Source organism: Canis aureus, chromosome 2, assembly GCF_053574225.1.
Source record: "Canis aureus isolate CA01 chromosome 2, VMU_Caureus_v.1.0, whole genome shotgun sequence".
NCBI lineage: Eukaryota > Metazoa > Chordata > Mammalia > Carnivora > Canidae > Canis > Canis aureus.
In genome coordinates this window covers 45967501-45980685 of record NC_135612.1, presented here as the reverse complement: position 1 = coordinate 45980685, position 13185 = coordinate 45967501, and the positions used below count along the sequence as shown (strand labels likewise).

The 13185-nt window shown below is 41.8% G+C and overlaps 1 long non-coding RNA gene across 1 annotated transcript in view; it reads left to right on the top strand.

Annotated features, from left to right (window-relative positions):
• The first annotated feature begins 2082 nt into the window (after positions 1–2082).
• The window catches only part of LOC144297142 (uncharacterized), a 17010-nt gene continuing 5907 nt past the window's right edge, over positions 2083–13185 (top strand). Inside the window, exons 1-2 of the long non-coding RNA XR_013364228.1 lie at positions 2083–2241; positions 12477–12527. This is a non-coding gene — a long non-coding RNA (uncharacterized LOC144297142). The remainder of the gene's footprint in view (positions 2242–12476; positions 12528–13185) is intronic.

The window sequence follows — 13185 nt, the reverse complement described above, 5'->3', positions numbered from 1 at the left end:
ACTGTAGATGAGAATTAGGCTTTCCTACAGTGCTGAGTTCATTGTTCATGGAAATGATTTGATCACAAGAAAAACCTTATACTCAGTGGCAGGATTGAGGATGTATCTTTGTGACATGATCCTTGGGTGACACCATGGATGGTACTCACCTTCTCTCATATTGGATTTGTTCATATGTTCCTCGTGAGCACTTTTCAAACATTGTAAGCAACTATAATTTTCATAATTTCAGTTAGCAGGTCCCTAGTCCTGTTCTTCATTTTTGCAAGAGAGTCATCAAGAATAAGAAATCATGGAAACCTTAATGAACTCATGGTCATTTCATATGCACCTGCATAAAACAAAATAATAGCAGGCCGTAGGTTACCTTAATGGTAAAATATTTACACCCAGGACAACAACACTGGTGGTGTGGCTGCTCATGACTATCTCTTGAGAACTCAAAACATCGGGGAGGAGTCCTTTAATATCACACTGTCCTGAGGTCTGACATCAAATTGCATCCGGTTTGTTTGTTCACTTTTCAGCCAGTGATGCTCTTGAAAATATGCAATCTCCCAGGGAAGGAATAATTTAGAAACTTATAAATTTATAGTTAGGTAATTGACAAGCCTAACAAAGATCCAAAGAGACCTTAAAAATCACCCGGCTGATCTTTCTGCTTTGTGATTATTTCTACCAAGAGAGAGGGGGAAAATATCTGGCAACTACCTTGTACTGGCTAGCATTATATAAGCAGTGAGAACCTTCTGGGGAAAAATGAAAGAGATATCTATGGAGTATCTGTATGATGCCTCACCAAATGTCGCCATATTGAATCCTCTCAACAACACTGTGTGATGTTGTGCCCCTCCCTTTACTTTTATATATGAGGCACCACTTTCCAGAAGATTAAGTGAGATAATGCATCTAAAGGTGTTACCTAAACTGCAACGTGCCATGCCAGTATTAGATACCATCATAACACATGGATTCATAAGAATTTAGGGTTCATACAGGCCTGCAGTCTTGGTGAGCTGGTAGCTAAAGGCCTTCCCCCCTGCTGTGTGGCACATCACATCAGCGACAAAGGGCATTGGGGTAGGAAGGGGGTGGTAAAGAACTAATTAGTGCAAAATTTGTTAGTTCTTGGGGGATTTCACTTTTCACTTCCATTCCTCTGGCTCACTAATGAATAATAAGCCTTTTACTGGCTTCCCAGCTTTTCAGGACCTAGAAGTCAGGGTGCCAACAGACTCTCACTGAATCTGGTAGCAGGAAAGAAAAAAGCTGGTCCCTCCCCAAGGGGTGTTGTAATTGGCAAAGAAAATATGAGGATCCTGGCATAGGAAGCAGTTTCTGGAGCTTAAAGCCAACTAAGGCTTTTCCTAAACTCCAATTCTGGGTGCAGTAACGAGCATTATCCACAGCAGAACCTGTCAGCAGCTTCTCAGGGACTAGAAGCAGACAAATACCATAGCAGAACGGGGGCAGGATGGATTGCAATGCTTCTTCATGAATACTTAAGGCTCTGGTGAGCACAGAAAGAGCCAGGTTTGGACAAATCAGAGAGGTGGTTAGGCAAGTGCTAGTTGGGACTTAAAGAAGGGGTCCTTTAGCCTTGAAGGCCTACAAACTTGTATTCTTGCCTTAATTACATAGTATAGTTCCTTAGAGAAGGGTGTGTGTATGTAGACGAGACTGTGACATCATCTATCAGCTAGCTGGAGAAGAAAGTGCTGGTCTTAGAAGCATGGAAACCTGAGTTTGGGTGGTGGTGAAAGTAGATGATCTTCTTGGGTTTCACATTGCTCGGCAGATGACATTCGGCTGTGATGAAGATATAGGGTATGCTCTCAACTTTGTGGGACTATACATAATCCCTGAACCTCTCCAAATCAAACGTCCATATCCACTTGAGCCCCAGACCAATTGAACCCAGCCTTTATGAGGACTTGGGAATCTATGTGTTTTTGTTTTTTGAAGTCTCTCAAGTGATTCCCATTGTAGGCAAGCTTGAGAACCATTGATTTCAAAATTCTAGGATGGAACTTTGCATGGTGATGTTATTCCGTACAAATCACTCTTCTGTTGTTACTCACCTGTTATCCAAGATGAAACCTGCCTGTGTGTCAAAGGGCAATTATTAGGAAGGAACTATTCTGGCAAGTGGAGTGATACTATCTGGGTGGGTCTTATAAGGCATTCATTTGCTACCTAAGATTCAAGGTCTGTTCCACTTCAGGAATGAGGAGGAAAAAGGTGAGGAACCCACCATGGTGTGTTTCATGGGGCACATACTGTGAGTCTTATTTCTTTGATTATATAGAGGAGCCTCAAGGAAAGGCTTCTCCATACTCCTTGATAATCCCTACCTCTTGGATTTAGGCTGCTGTCTCTTTGAAATTAGCCAGTTTGCCAATCTCTCTCACTGACTGCTACAGATGACTACTGAGGTTGTCTACAGTTTATTGATGCTTCTTGTTTGGGTTCACAGATTATAACATTTTTCTATGGATCTGGCATTACTGAGATTATACTAGAAGGTTGGAGACAAAATTTGCATAGCTTTGGTGGATAGAATGACTAGTTTTTGAAGTAGAGACTGGATAGTTACAAAGGGGTCAAGGATCTGGAGATATTAGAAGGTAATTAGGACAAGAGATACGTGAAAAGAAGCCTACTGATGATTTCTGCTGCTTTTCACCTTCTTTATGCTCTGTGATAGGATCTCTCCCCACTTCCAAGAGTTAGGAGAGAGACCACCAGAGCAGAATTGGCCAGAACTTGGGCTGATCTAGAAGGAGGTTGATCTTTCAAAAAATTCAGTCTCTAGAGAGATCCAAGAGTAGTTGAATGGTGGCTATGGAAGCAGGATGGCAAAGCAGGGCTTGAGGGATGTCTAAAAACAGGTGTGGAGACAAAAAGCATCTAGGAAGTATCCCCGAACTCATGGAATGCTAGTCTTCAGCACTAGAACTATGGGAAAGCATACTAGAATCTAGGAGAACTTGTTCTAGGTTCCTTGGAACACAGGTACCATCTAGGAAAACAAAGCAACAAGTTGTATATGCACAAGAGGAAGTATATGAAGTTGGGCTAAGAGTTAAAGTCTTGTCCTGGGAATAAGCCTGGATCTGCCCCCCAAGAAATGGTGAACAGATTTTGTCCAGAGGCCAAGGGGACTTTGTGCTTGGCCGATGAACTTCTGGTCTGTGGCTCCCTGAATTCCCCCTTGGCCCAGGGGCAGGATGATTTCCAGAGTCATTTCAGGGCTGGACCTGTAGGTTGAGGTTAAGTGGTTCCAGCTTCTGAGGTTGGAAAAATGGAGAGGCAAAAGCCAAAGGGATCTTCACCATTAAGTCTTTTTTTTTTTTTTTAAACTCAATTTTACTTTCCTTCCCCAACAACAGTTTCATTACGTGGACATACTCTAAGAGTATGTTCACAGAAGAATATTAGATAAATGATTCCAAGTCAAACATAGTTAGAGGTGACAGCATTGTGTAAAGAGCAATATGATTTACTGCCGAAAACAGTCAAATGTATTTGATGTTCTTTTATGCTCTAGAATATCTGGTATTATATGAGACCCATAAATATACTTTAAGTGCACATGGCTACATACTAAAAAGCCACAGCTATGATAGAGGTATATTACTGATAAAATAAGATATTTTAAGAATCACTATTATCCCCATTTTCAACATATTTTAAAGTGTGCACTTATTGAAAACATAAACATACTTTTATTTAAGCCTCTGTAAAACTTTATTCTCATTTTCTCACTTTAAGATAGAAAATCTGAAATCTTTGGAAGATACATTGCCACCACATCACATATGATATTCATACTCACCCACCTACCCGCCCGCCCCCCAATAAAACAATCTGAAAAGGAGTTTGGAAAATGTTGTGTTAACCAACAGAGTGCTGAGTTAGCAACTAAATAACCAACTACACACACCCCTTTTGTGTCATCAAGTAGTGTGCATTCTTAAAGTGATAATGGAACTAAATTTGGAGAGAACGGGCCCTCGAGTTTCAATTTATTTGTTTCACAATCACAGACTCAAATTGAAGGGGAAATTAGACTGCAGTTTGATAAATAAAGCACTATACATTCAAAAACAAAATGCAAAATGAAAACTTTGAGAACTTCAAATAATCAAGGATCTTAGATTAATTCCATCAGTGGTTGAGCGTTTTTTGTTGTTGTGAATTTGCTGGAGAATTTAGCATGAAAGCACTCTAACTAGTGTCTGATTATATCAGTGCCTCCATTTCCTTTTAGCACACACATCTGTTGTCGTGGGGGGTTTTTGGAGGGGAGAGTGCGGTTGTGGTTATTATGGAAATCCGGCAAAACCAAATATTTTAAAGCAGATGAGAAGAAACCCACAAACAGTTGGCTCACAAATGTTGTAATGCTTTCCGCACCCAAGCCCAGAGCAAGCAGCAGAAACAGTCGCGTTCCCGGTGGCCTCTGTTTTATCTGTTTCGAACACTGGTCTGCCCTGGTTAGTTAACTGGAGATTGTTTTCACCCTTTATTCCCTCTCTCTCTTTTTAATTGTTGTTACTCTGTTTTGCCTGAAAGCTGCAGTATCTCACTGTTCATTATTCCCAGTTCAGTCAAATCCTGTCCAAAATTAACCCGTTGTGTGCTGGGCTCATTCCCCTGCTCTGTGCATCCCTACTCAAGATGCACAAGATGGACTTGGCTCCAGCCCCTTTAAAGCCTGCAGCACATTTATGGAGCACCGTCTTCATGATCTCAATGCTGATTTTACTGGCTTGTTCCTTTAATATTTAAATTCGCCAACTAGAAATGTTTTCAATTATTGACAACTTGTTCTAAAATCCTCAAGTTCTATCACACTGTGATCCATGTTCTCTGTCTCATAGACCTAGTTGTACAGAACCTGTCTGGACTTCCATCCCCCTTTTCTGACTATTTTGAACTTTTAAAGGAGACTTCTGAGATTTCCAACTAAAGCCATTAGACAGAGAGAAAGAAGAAAGAAGAAAGAAAAGAAAGAAAGAAAGAAAGAAAGAAAGAAAGAAAGAAAGAAAGAAGAAAGAAAGAAAGAGAAAGAAAGAAAGAAAGAAAGAAAGAAAGAGAAAGAAAGAAAGAAAGAAAGAGAGAGAAAGAAAGAAAAAGAAAGAAAGAAAGAAAGAAAGAAAGAAAGAAAGAAAGAGAGAAAGAAAAAGAAAGAAAGAAGAAAAGAAAGAAAGAAAGAAAGAAAGAAAGAAGAAAGAAAGAAAGAAAGAAGAAAGAAAGAAAGAAAGAAAGAAAGAAAGAAAGAAAGAAAGAAAGAAAGAAAGAAAGAAAGAAAGAAAGAAAGAAAGAGAAAGACTAATGGTCAATGAGGCAGGAGAAGCAGTTACTCATATCGGCATCAGATCCCAGAGTATTCAACTTGAATTAAGTACAGCCATCAGAAAAACCATAGAAATGGGAAAGTTGCTGTTATAAATTAATGATTATTTGCCGTGCACGTTAGAGTGGCTGTTTGTTCCACATTTTATTGTGATGTTTTATTCTTACTCAGTGCAACAGTAATTGGGTCTTAAACATGATAAAGTATCTTCAAGCCGCATTGGTAGCTGAGCTGCCTACAGCAGGTTTTTAACTCTAGTTAAAGAAGGTTAATCAAAGTTAATGAATCTGTTTTATCCAATGCCACCGAGTTTATCACAAGAATGTGCCAGGAGGTGACTGAACAAAAATCCTGACTGTTGAGCTGGGCGCGCAAATACATTCTGAGCGTCAGAATTTTGCAAGCGCCCTGGACGCCCCTGGTCTGGGTACTGCGGGTACCTGCAAGCTCAGTAGTGTTCTGCCGCTCACTCTTCTGCCGTGAAAAAAATATGAGACTTACTGGAAATACAGGAGTAGGAAGTACAATCCCACATCCAGCTTTCAGGGTGAGAATATCAAGAGACTGTTGCATTCAGAAGTTCAGAATAGCTCTGCTCTTTATGAAAGAATATGAGGAGCCCCTAATAAGGCTAATTCATTAGAACAAGCATTTGTTACTAAAACACACCGCGCAAGACCACAGGCATCCAAGCCAGACAGCCCGGCAATTAAAGTTGCCTCTCTCCCAAATGCAGGCTACCCACCAACTCTTAGCCTGGAGTTCTGTTTCGTTTTCTTATTAGAACTGGCATTGAAGAATGCAAGTTCATAATTTGTCAGGCACCAGAGGACCAATCCGTCTCCGACCATGACACCGGTTTTGTTCGCTTTGATTTTTTTTTTTTTTTTAATTCAAATCCTATGTGTCTTTTGTCAGTGCACAGGAAGCAAAGCTGCTTGCTGCGGGAATGCACCTTGCTGCCTGCAAACACTACGTTGTTGCATTTGAAAAACCTCACAGTGAGAGATCATCCTCCAAATATCTAAATTCACAGTGGTGGAGAGTTTTTCATCTTAATCCTGGCATTTACAGAAAACACACACACACACACACACACACACACACGCACACACTCACACACCCTTCTGTCTGCAATGACACCTTTTACTCCCCACTTTGGGTGCTGGGTGCCCCGGTGCTTTGGAATGAGATTCATAGCAACTCAGGACTGTTGCTGGCATGGAGAATCCCCTGCCAAGGAGAGAGAAAGAAGGGGCGGGGAGGACCATTGTGGCCTTCCCTCCTGTTCTCTTTTAAAACCTAAATAATATTTGTACTTGGGGGGAAGGGTGTGAAAAGGGGATCGGCCCGGGGAAGCAAGGCGGAACCCAAAAAGTGAGGGGGAGAGAGGAAAGAGAAAAAAAGCCCGAGGATTGAGCAGAGCTTTGGTTCGAGGAAGGCCTACGTCCCAGGTTTCAAAAGCATATTTTTCGGTTTCACAAACCACAACCCCCTTGACGAAAACTAGTTGCGAAATTCAGTGCCTGTTAGGCCTCAGCTAATTAGAAAAAATGGGCTTTTTTTTTCTTTTCCTTTCTTTCTTTAGCACCTTTTCTTTCAAGCATTTAGTCTCAGGAGGGGGATCCAGGCTCTTGGCCGGGCTGTTTTGAAAACACGCTTTTGAATGCCTCTCCCTAATTCACGCCTTTTGTTTTTTAGCTTTTGTGTTTGCCAGTTTGACCATATAACGTTATACATCTGGTGTATAGCTTGTTGGGGGCTTTTTTCTCCCAGGGATCCTGTGCATTCCCTATAGGACCCTCCTGAGCTTCCATCTGAGCGATCCGTGTCACATAAAGGGGGTTAGGGAGAGCCGAGGAGGCTGGGGGAGGGAGGGAGCAGGGGAGGGGAGGAGGCCTGGGGGGAGACAGAGGGAGAAATGAGTGAAACATAAAAAAAAAAGTTGAAAAGAATTCTTTCGCTGTCCTCTTTTCTTCTCACTGTTGCGACTGGACCTTGAGTCAGCCGGCGACAAGGCCTCGGTGGGAAAATGATTGGGCCACAGAATAGATAACTCATTGGAATTCTGGCAACATATTCGTAAATAAAACAAAAGTGGAGAGACGGGATGGGGGAGGGCGTGTGTTCCTGGGGAAGCGCGGGGCTGCCTGCCTGCGCCGGGCTGGGGGACGTTCGCAGGGCTCCGGGACTCGCCTCTTGCAGGGGGGAATCTAAGATGGTCAAATGAAAGGAATTCGGCTGGCCTTGCCCAGGCTTGTTGAGCAGAGCTCTTGCAGCTGGAGATGTTTATTATTGCAGCTATGAGGATGCTCTTGCAAACACACTTTCCAAGCCGGCGAGCTGAAATAATCCGCCTTGCTGCTTCAGAGCAGCCTGCAACTTCTGTGCTCCAGCACAGGCTTTTCGGTGACAACAGGAGCGTACCTGGCCAGGCCGCTTTTGCCCCAGGGCTCCTCAAGGAGAGATGCACCCCGAGTTGGTTTGCAGGTTTCTTTCCCAGCCCTTACCTCCCCTACACACCTTGGGTGAAACAGCTTGGATACGTTTCCTGGGAATTGTGGTATTTATGTAAGTTTCCTGATGGGAAAAGCTGCCAGTCTTCTCGCTGGAACACCCCATGGGGAATCTTCTAGACAGAGTACTCAGCTCGATTTCCCCATCTGCGAAATGGATGTAGAAGAACCCCCCATGTCAGAATGCTCAGATTTCACATACTTGGAATTCTTTTGATTAATGGTTTGCTTCTTACGTGGTATGCAATAAGTATATTCTATAGATAAATATGAAACCTATCTGTCTCTAAGGTATGGGTCCAGGTTCCTATCATCTACAGGTTTATTTCACGTATATGTGAGTTTTTTCACATATGATATCATTCTAAAACCCATCATACAAAACCATAGAGTGTCTTGATTTGGGGTGAAATCAAACCTAGAACGAACAGAAAGGAAGGCAACATGTTTGTTGCTGGTGTTTAAAGCTAAAACGAGCAGCCTTCTCTTTACTTCTGAACAGTTTCAAAAGCAATACTAGGCATGAAAGCAAAACAAACTCCTTTCAGTGCAAAGCTTAGGAGTTATTTGTGTTTCCCCCAATTCAATGAGGGGGCGGGTGGGTAGAGAATTTGTTTTAAATATAGAAATGTGGAAAATACAAGAAACTCGGCAGAGTATCACAGCACAGAGTTTATTAGAGATGTGATGGAACTCGTGGATACAGTTTTCAAAAATAGCCAAGGAAAATACTGTGAGAGATCTTACTGGAAAAAAGTACCATTTGGGGGGCTCGCATATTTGCAAGTCGGGGGACCAGCCGATTAGCCCCCGGCGAGAGTTTGTTTAGGTGGAAAAGTCTCTCCCTGCCGCCTTCAGTCCATCTAGCCACCTGACCAGCAATGCAGATCCCAGGGATCACGCCCTTAAATCAGCAAACCTTTGGAAGGATGGAGCCAAATCTTTCTTTAAGAGACTTTTAGCTAAGACACTTTGCTGTTCCATCAGACACATAATTATACAATAGGCTAATTTTCAAGAATCTGTTTTTTTCCTAAACATCAATCAGACTGTAGAAAACACCTACTACTCAACATTGACATATACTGTAATTCCCTTGGAAAAGTAACTTACCTTAGGGAAATATTTTACTTAACAGAGAAAGACTGTTTATTTACCCTGAGTTCCTTGCAAGGTTGGTGTCTGTTTTCTGTTGTTGTTGTTGTTGTTTTTGTTTTAACTAGTTTCAGAACTTGGAGAAGTAAGACCAGGCTCAAATGCAACAATAACAACAACAGTAACAACAACTCATGGACTTTAAAATTCTGAAATGAATTCTTTAGCTCCAAAATGTAAAACTGTCCCAGCAAGAATGTCACAAAGTGTAAGCACCGAAGGATCTGTATTTTACTAAAAACACTCTCTCCATAACATCCAGAGCGTACACAGAGAATGAGCTGCCATAATTTCTACTGCTGTGTCTGTATTTATTCTATCTTCTGGTACACTTAACAATTTGATACTATTTTCTAAAAGATTTCTCAGACTGAGACTCCCACCCCATCCATCTCCTCTTATAGTCAGTCCACCCGTCTAGATTTGCAGAAAAGAATGTTCCCTCCATTTCTGTGAAAACTGGCTCTCTTTCTAATCACGAGGGGGTCTACAATTAGAGGTGACCTTGGTGGCAGGTAGCAGCAGCAGTAGCAGCAAAAGCAAGCAAGCAAGCAAGAAAGAAAGAAAGAAAGAAAGAAAGAAAGAAAGAAAGAAAGAAAGAAAAAGACAGAGAGAAAAGGAAAGAAGGAAAGACAAATAACAGTTAACCCACTTAAGAAAATAACATTCTGCTGATTGACCAACACTCTTTAAATTTTAGCTATTAACGACTCTCACAGAAACAGGAACTGCCAATAACAAACTTGATTTCCAATGTCCCCAAGGTAATAATAATCCACTAATTTGACCATAACCCCAGTTGGCCCTCAGTAGCAGTTTCTATTTGGTTTTTGAAGCAGGGAAGCCTTATCTTTCTTTGAGAGAAACAAAAACAACAACAATAACAACAACAAGGGGCAGGGGGGAGTGGGCAGTGAAGTTAAGGAGTGTGGAGAGAAAACACATGGAAATTTAATGTGAAAGTTTCTTGTTGCAATAAAGCTGTTAGGTTTGGCATGAAGACTGTTATCAGATGGTTTCTTTGACATTACTTGAGCCTTTCAGTAAGTAAGACAAGCCTGAAGGATTAGCTTGTCAACTTCAGCCTGTCATGTTTGGGGGGGGCGGTGTTCTTTTCTTTCCCTCCTTTTTTTTTCCTTTTCTCTTTTTTCTTTTCTTTCTTTCTTTTTTGGATCTCTTTTTTCTTTTTTTCCTTCTTCTTTGCTTGCATCTCCCTTCACCAGCTTTAGAGACACGGTAGAGGCAGTTAACAGAAGAGAGAGGACAACCATCAACTCAACCCCACATTGATCATGAATGTCCTGCTTTTAAAGACAAGTGAGCCAACCAAGCTGGAAGGCTAATCACCCTGAGCAAGTATGAATTTATCTAAAGAGGATTTCATGTGGAACCCCTGGAGCCGGCCGCCAAACGGATGACTGCACATTTTAAGAAAGTTAGTGGGCCTTCTCCCAATCAACTGTCAGGCCACATAAAAGGTCTGGAACACGCTGACTTAAGCAAACGATATTTAGCCATCTCAGGATACCATAAGGCCCGAGATTTTGCTTTGTTGGAGCTGACAGGAAATATTGATACGTATCAAGTAGCACTCCTGATGTTAAAAGGAAGATGTGACTCCTTTTGGCTCCATCTCTATTTCCAAAACTGGCTTGTGCTTTGAAAACAAGGTGGGGGCAGGGGAGATGCCCAACTCAGCACTTCACTTGGGACTTAATCCAGCTTTCCCAGGACTGCGCAATTTAGTGAAAATGGGAACCGAGCTCAATTTGCCTGTATTTAGAACAACAGAATCGATCAGAATTTGAATCTGCAAACTCTCTGCCTGTCCAGCTGACAGGTGGACCCTGCAAACGACCCCAGATTCTCTTCCTTCAGTTGATTCGCTTAGAAAACCTGCGGTGGTTATGTCTGGGGTGTGTGATTATGCTAAAGTATCTGAGAAATATCTGGCTACCCAGTCTAAAAGGCAAACGCTCTGAACAGATCCTATAAATTGAGGCTCTGTTATTGCGAGAAATAACATTTGCAATCCTACAGATTCATCACTTTTAGTGTTTTAGCCACATGGGGGAGAAAAATCATAATGTCCCATCTTGGCAAAATTTGATTGTGAACATGAAGCTGTTACCATCGAATAAAGGTTGGTTTGGAGGCTTTAATTTAAAAGAGCGGGGACAGCCCCATGCTATGTTATCAGAATACCCTAAATGTTCTCCATTGGTAATTTGGCGGCCAAGGTGATACCCCTGAAGATGCTGGAGGGGGCAGTGTTAATAAAATGCCCATTGGCATGAAACGGCATTTCTAGAATCCTGATTGTGGAACTAGAAAGGAAAGTGAAATTTGTAACAGCACAATAAGCCAGGGGAACGCAGAAAAGAACCTGCTTGTTCTGTGTGGAAGATCGCTTCCAGTTAAACAAAGAAATTTAGGGTCGTCTGCTTTTCATGAAAATCGCATACATATGGCCTTTGAAATTTGTCACTGAAGATGGTTTTGCTCTAAGGTAAAATTCACCACTTTATAGCTTTTCAGCTGCAAATCTCTAGCTTTTTTTTTTTCTTCTCTCTTTTGGCCTGCAGCCCAATATGAATGTATGATCACTAGCACAATAGTTAAACATCTGAGTCTTTTTGAAGTGCCTTCAATGTTTCAATGATGTGATGGTTGATTGCCTAGCAGTCAGTTTAGAAAAGAACTTCATTCTGCCCCCTAGTGGTAGAGATTAAAGTTTAATGACTGATTCATCCTACATAAAGCTTGCTTTCCTCTTTTTTCCCCTCCTCTCTCTTTTCCATATTTTAAGGACATAGTGTAGGGCAAGAAGTACTAATGTGTTTCTTCATAATCAGTAAGGTGCATATTTTCGACAAGAAAACTTCTCTACAGAATGAACTCAAAATTTTACAAGCCACGGGATCACTTCATACATGCTTTACCGGCATTGCTGTGCTTTGCTAAACAATATACACTACGACTCTAAACAGACATTGTTCCCACTACAGCATCCCTTCTGGAAAAAATTCTGGGATTCTTTTTTTTTTTTTTTTTTTTTTTTTTTTTTTTTTATTTATTTATGATAGGCACACAGTGAGAGAGAGAGAGGCAGAGACACAGGCAGAGGGAGAAGCAGGCTCCATGCACCGGGAGCCCGATGTGGGATTCGATCCCGGGTCTCCAGGATCGTGCCCTGGGCCAAAGGCAGGCGCCAAACCGCTGCGCCACCCAGGGATCCCAAAATTCTGGGATTCTTGATGGAAGCTCTTAACCAAGGAGTGCATGGTGTTGCCAAAATTATGGGAAAAATATATACGCTCAGAAAAAGCATTGCATATTATCAGATATTGTGGAACGTTACCTTCCTTTCTTTCAGATGACTATTTTTGTACAACAAACAATAAAAACCATTCCCACTAATTATAATGCTGGTTACTCCACAGGTCACACTTCCTTTGTGTTCAAGTTCACAAAGAGTGCCACACACACCCAAGGTAAAGAAAGGGTTTGGATGTCAAGATTTTTGATATGGGAAAAGTTGATCACATTCAACTCTATTTTGGAGGGCTGAGGTGGGAGCTGACAGCAAAGTAGAAGGGATTTGTTTGGGTTTTTATCCTTTACCAGTTTTGTTTTGTCTGTGTATTTGTTTTTCATCTTTAATGTAGAGTTCCTAGCCTGCATGCTGGCAAACATATTAAAGCACTCGAAATCAAGCACCCCTAATATAGGTACCATCCAATGAGTGCGTGTTTAGGTCTTGTGCCAGTGAGAGCTCACGTGGGAGGGAGATGAAAACTGAAGAGGAGGAGGGGTCCGTGGAGAGTGGACGGGCCAGCTGGACCGTGTGTAATGTGTCAGTTTGCTTCTATGCCACTATTGTGAGGCTGATGTTGGAATGCAGGGAAAGCGCTAGTTTATTGAATAAGGAGCCATGTAAATTCCAGCTGTCAACATGTGATCACTCCTTTGGACAAAGAGAGAGGTTTTCTCCTTACCCAGATTTGATTGCTAGTCACAGCCACACATTCTCCTGAGCCCTTCTGCCACCAGGCTAGCCTTTGGATACCCTTCTCTTTGCAGACTGGTTCTGCAGGTTTAGCACCTAGTTTTGTAAAGGTGTATGCATTGGAATTCGAATGACATAAAGTC